Here is a 5,999-nt window from a genome sequence, read left to right on the forward strand (position 1 = left end):
AAGGGCTCAATTTCTCTTCACGCTTCTCACATCTCGCACACTATGCTCAACCACTTCCCTATGGTGAGAAGCACTTTATATCCTATAGTAAGCATACTGATGCACCAGTTGTCTCACTGCGTGGACACGTGGTGAGCTCCCACGGGTGTGTCAGATTGGGTGCAAAAAATTATCAAACGTGGTTATACGATCCAGTTTGCATGCCGGCCACCTCATTTCAATGGCATTCTACCGTCCACGGTTCCGTCATGAGATGCTCCGCTGTTACAAGCAGAAATTCGTAATCTCCTCGCAAGCCCTCAAAGGGTTTTACAGATGCTATATTCTCATTCTGAAAAAAGATGAAAAGGAGATGCTTGAACACTTGCAAAACTCCCATTCAAAAATGTTAACTCAGAAACAGATCTTATCACACATCCGACCACAAGACTGGTTTGCATCAATAGATGTAAAGGACGTGTACTTTCATGTACGAATTTGTACAAAATCACAGACTGTTCTTGAGATTCGCGTTCGAAGGAACTGCATGTGAATTCAAAGTCCTCCCCTTTGGCCTTTCTTTGGCTCAATGCAGCACTCACCACATTGAAGATGAGCGGCATGTGCATTCTGAATTACCTTGACGATTGTCTATCGACAGAACGATCAGAGGCTCAGCTATCGAGCATAGATACTTGATACTTCACCATTTGAACATTTGAACATTCATCAGTGTCTATCTCAGTTCAAACTGGGAAACCATTTCCACTGAAGTCATTTCAGAGAATGATTTTACACATGAGACCTCTCCAGTGCTGGCTTAAACATCACATACCATAGCGCCAAGGGCGCATGCGAGTCAATGTGACTCGCCATTGTCTGGCTGCTCTATAGCACCATGGACAGCTCCAAACTTTTTTCTGCAGGGTATTATCCTGGGTCAGGTTTTAGGGCAAAAATTGTGACCATGGATGCATCCAACACAGGCTGGGACATGCTGTGTGACCTGAACAAGTGCGAAACCTGTGTGGCTTATAAATTGCATGGAACTGCTGGCTGTCTTCTTAGCTGTGAAGGCTTTTCATTTCAACATAGCGAATACAGCGGCATACATAAATCGCCAGGGTGGAACTCGATCTTTACCTACGATGATACCAATGCCTCCTCATATGAAGCGAGCGCCATCTCCTTTCCTTGTGAGCAAAATATGTCCCGGGCCGCTTGAACAACAAAGCAGACATGTTGTCATGCTAGGGACCAATGGTGGGGGAATGAAGACTTCTTTCTTCAGATGGTTCTGAGGAGTTGGGAAGTATTTGGCAAAGCAGAAATTAACCTATTCTCCTCTGCGGAGACCGCTCACTGCCCTCTTTGGTACTCAATTTCCCAAGCCACGCTGGGGGTGGACACCTTGGCCGGTGAAACGCAAATATGTGTTTCTCCCGGTACGTCTTTGTAAAGGGATTCAGTGGGAAGGAGGAGGCGAGAACCGGCTTGATAATATAAATAATATTTGAATGAATAACTTTAAAGACACAAACACACATGACGGACATGTCCGTAAACTATCTCTCTCTCTTCGCACCACCATCTGCCATCGGCCTTTATCCCTCTCGGAGGCTTAATTAGCCATGATAAGGGACCAGGTGTGTATAATCACGACCTGGCCCCGCCCTCCGCCCTGCCACAGTCTTCTTTACCGTGTCATCTGCAAAGTCAGAGAGTACAAGGAAACAGTTCTGTTGGTCATGCCGAAATGGCCTAACCAGTCCTGGTTTCCAGAAATACAGCTGAGGAGGGATCTCCACTCTCAAGTACAGGTGCACGATTTGGCATCCCCAGCCAGAGCTGTGGAACCTACACGTGTGGCCCCTGAATGGAGCATGGCAAACGAGCCAGATTTGGCATGATAATAAACACTATTTTGACAGGCTATAGTACCATCTACAAGATTCCTCTCTGCACTAAAATGGAGAGTGTTTGCAGATTGGTGCTCCTCACGCAGGAAGGACCCAGTGAATTGCTCCATAGCGGAAATTCTTAAATTTCCTTATATCTTACATATATATATATATATATTCCCAGCCTAAGATTAACTTCCCATCTGGTTGTCACCATGTGGGGTTATTCATTATTCTATACACTTTAAATATGTTGTAATATTTACATTTACATTTACATTTATGCATTTGGCAGACACTTTTATCCAAAGCGACTTACAGAGCCCTTATTACAGGGACAATCCCCTGGAGCAACCTGGAGTTAAGTGCCTTGTTCAAGGACACAATGGTGGTGGCTGTGGGGCTTGAACCAGGGTCCTTCTGATTACCAGACTACCATCTGAAAAGATCTGGTCTGCCTGTACATACAAATTCTTTTCAAGTGTTTATACCCTGGTGCATCTCTCAGGGTATGACATCATGTTGTGCGGTGTGATGGGTTCCCAAAAAGCGGTTACCGCAATGTCGAATGAACCGAAATCAAAAGGGAATGTATCCGGTTCCCTGAGATGAAGGGAACGAGACATAATGAAAATTTGCTGCACTACTACTTCAGAGTTTCGAGGTATGAACGATGCGCTCTTGTCCTTCAGTCAGCAAATTCTGAAAAAATGGTGATTTAGTGCCTGCTTATATAGGCCAACTGCCCACTTAAAGGGGCAGGGCTCAAACAGCATCGCCAATCATAGGATTGGCATTATTATTCAAGAGCTTCAATTATGTTGTCAGAGAAGGAATTCCCCAAAAGTGTTTACCACAATGTCTCATTCCCTTTTTCTCAGGGAACCGAAGTTACATGTGCATCTGGAGACGTTTCTGTCATTCACAGTGTATGCACTGGTCACAAAAATATGCTGGAAAAAAATTGCTCATTCAAAACACATGATAATGCAAGAAATCCGTGTTTAGAGGAGATTTTATATGATCAGGTTTTTATCCGTTTTGATGTCAAAACATTTACATTTTACATTTATGCATTTGGCAGATGCTTTTATCCAAAGCACATTTGATATGACACTAATACATCTTAGCAATTAACTCTTAACCCGTATATGACCTTACATAGATAAAGGAAAGTTGTTTTTACTTGTTGTTGCAACATAATAGCTGTAAGATTGTGCAGATGAATGCCCATAAATAATAATAATAATAATTAATTTGCATTCAAAACATTTGAAATGTGTCACTCTGAATGAAACGTTCACTTAGAGGTTGAAGAAAATGAATAATCTTTTGATTAATAAGATTTTGTTGCTGATACCCAAATTCCAGATACATGTAGATTTTAGTCAGAATTTAATTATAAGAAGGTCAAGTAAAAAAACTAAAAAGGTAAGCAGCATGAAATCATTCGTCCATGTCATTTTTATCAGTGTTCAGCCTAATTCCAGCTGCAGCAGGGCTGGATGATGGGGTGGAGTTGTGTAGAGCAGCCCGTATTTTATTGCCTTTTACACACCCTGTAAATCAATGACATTCTGATTTAACTTGCAGTCTTTTTACTCCTCGGTAGAAATAAGATTACTTAGAATTGGCAATGCACAAGCTCAGGGCTATTTGACAATCAGGGATATTAATTGTTATAGAATATATCTGGATAACATCTGTGCACTGGCTTATGTTGCTGAAGCCACAAACCCCCTATTAATCTAATAACTTGTAATTTTAACTTGTTATGCATATTTGTTAAAGTTGTTAAAAAAAAAAAAAGTGGAGGTAGTTCTGAGAAAAGGTCTATAATCATTTCTTTGCAGATGCCACTTGGTTGGATATTTTGTTACAGTAAGTGTGCCAACAGTGGGTAAATCCTTTTTTGGGCCACAGTATATTGCATAAAAAAAGAATAATAAAAAGAATAATGCACCCTGCAAGTGATGTCCATTTGTCAACTTATGCAGAGGAAAACTAGAGATCCTGCTGGCACGTTTCTACCTCTTTTCTGCTCAAAGTTCAATATTTATCCCTGCATCTTCTGTTAAAGATATGCAGTTGATGGCTATGCTGTTTTAGCCCATTTTCTTTACAGATACATTTTCTTCCCCACCCCAGATAAAGCAGAAATGGTTGGTGTTAGATGATGTTATGATTATGAGTACATTATGGTCTAAAATCTAGTTTATATGGAGCAATGGTCAAATTCATGCACAAGCTTCCAAAAGAAAAGACCAAACTCCAAATATGGACACTGTTAGGAAAAAGCAATGTTATGTCTGACTGATCACACACTAAAAGTGTGAGTCGGGGGTCACAATGGGAAGCTGATTCTCTATATCCTCAAGCTCATCTTCTTCACATACTGGGGGTACGCCAGTTTGTATCGAGGGCCAACTTTAACAAAACAACCATCTTTGATTCACAATATTGGCCAATATTGACTTTTCTTTTTGCATTTTTAGATCTTTGAGCAGAAATAGTTTATAGGAATCTTGGGATTGGGAAACATGAAATGATTTGAAAAAATTTTAAGAAAAAAAATGATTATTGGGACCTATTTGTTGTTTAATTGACAACAACCCCACAACAAATTCTTTGGAAAACAACAGGCAGTTACTCTGCTCTGTGTGAAACATCAACTTAAGTGTTTTGCCAAGTATCCATGACTAAATAATAACTGGCATACTCTTTGGAGTGTTATGTTAAACTGCTGACAAGTAAAATAAACAAAGGCCAAGAAAAATGGAAAACTTATTTTCTAAGCAAGTACTTCATCATGAATATGGTAGCAAGCTACAGCTGTAATCCAGGACAAAATTTTGTTATGTTGATAGTACTTTGGCATGTAGATTTTGATCTGGAAATTAGATTTGTTGATGCATCAAGCAAATTACATGCTTTTATGTGTATATAGTCAATGAAGTCTCTCAGTATTAATGGTGGAGATTCAGAAAGAGGTGATTTCTGCATCAATGATCAAAAGTGGATATGTTATCCATCTGTTGCATGAGATTTAGATGGAGAAATTTCTGTTTTAATGTTTCTGGGGCAAGGGAACATATCATCTTGTGACATACAGTATACAGCAGACTTGTTGGCAAAGCAGGCCATAGGCAGACTTTTCCTGGTGGGCCAGTCGCTAAACTGAGCCGAACTGGGGTATAGAATACACTAAAACTATGCTTAATTTTGATTGAGTCCTATGTGACAAGAAGGAGTGTGGGATCATCAGCCGAGGAGAGGGATAAGTGCAACAAGATGTGGCAGTTCGGGAGAGAGAGAGAGCTACAGGCACTCTGTTTGTATGTCTTTGTGTTTAAGTTTATTAAAAACATTACTTTGATGCTTTGTCCACCTCCTCCTTTCCATTGAACCCTGCTACATTGGTGCCAAAACCCGGGAAGGATGAGGGATGCACCGTCGTAGAGTCCCCAGTGTAACAGTGTTCAATGGAAAGGAGGAGTGTCAAAGTAATGTTTGGCTGATTAGCCCAATTGGGGGCCGGTTATGCATAGTCACGGCCCGGCCCCGCCCTCCTCCTTGTCACATCCTACTTGGAAGGATTTATGAGTTTTGACACTGCAATTGTGAGAAAAATAATGAAACAATAGCATGAAGAGCTAGTTCAACAAAAAATGAAAATTCTGTCATCATTTACTCTAGGGGCGTAGCACCAAATTTCAGGCCCTGGGCACAGAACTATTTTCGGGCCCCCCAAACAATTTGGGTTTGTGGTGGGGGTAATATATAAACGTTTTTAGATGGATATTTTACAGCTCTAAATTATTTATAAGTAATTCAATATTTTTTATTTTCAAACACAAGTATTCTTTGAATGAAGCAATAAATTAGTAAAAAAGTCTCAGGTAGTTTTAGCAAGTCTTAACTTGCTAACTGACATTAATTTAAAATTAATAAACTTATAATATGTATAATTTATCTGATTTACTCAAATTGGTAGGAATAAAATGCAGCAAGAATCTGTTTTCCATCCATAACAATGGGGAGTTCCTCTATAATCTGCGAAAGAGGTTTGGTCTGAATAAGTGAATGGTGGCCAGAACTTTGAAGGTTCAAAAAGGCAAG

Source organism: Xyrauchen texanus, chromosome 16, assembly GCF_025860055.1.
Source record: "Xyrauchen texanus isolate HMW12.3.18 chromosome 16, RBS_HiC_50CHRs, whole genome shotgun sequence".
Classification (NCBI taxonomy): Eukaryota; Metazoa; Chordata; class Actinopteri; order Cypriniformes; family Catostomidae; genus Xyrauchen; species Xyrauchen texanus.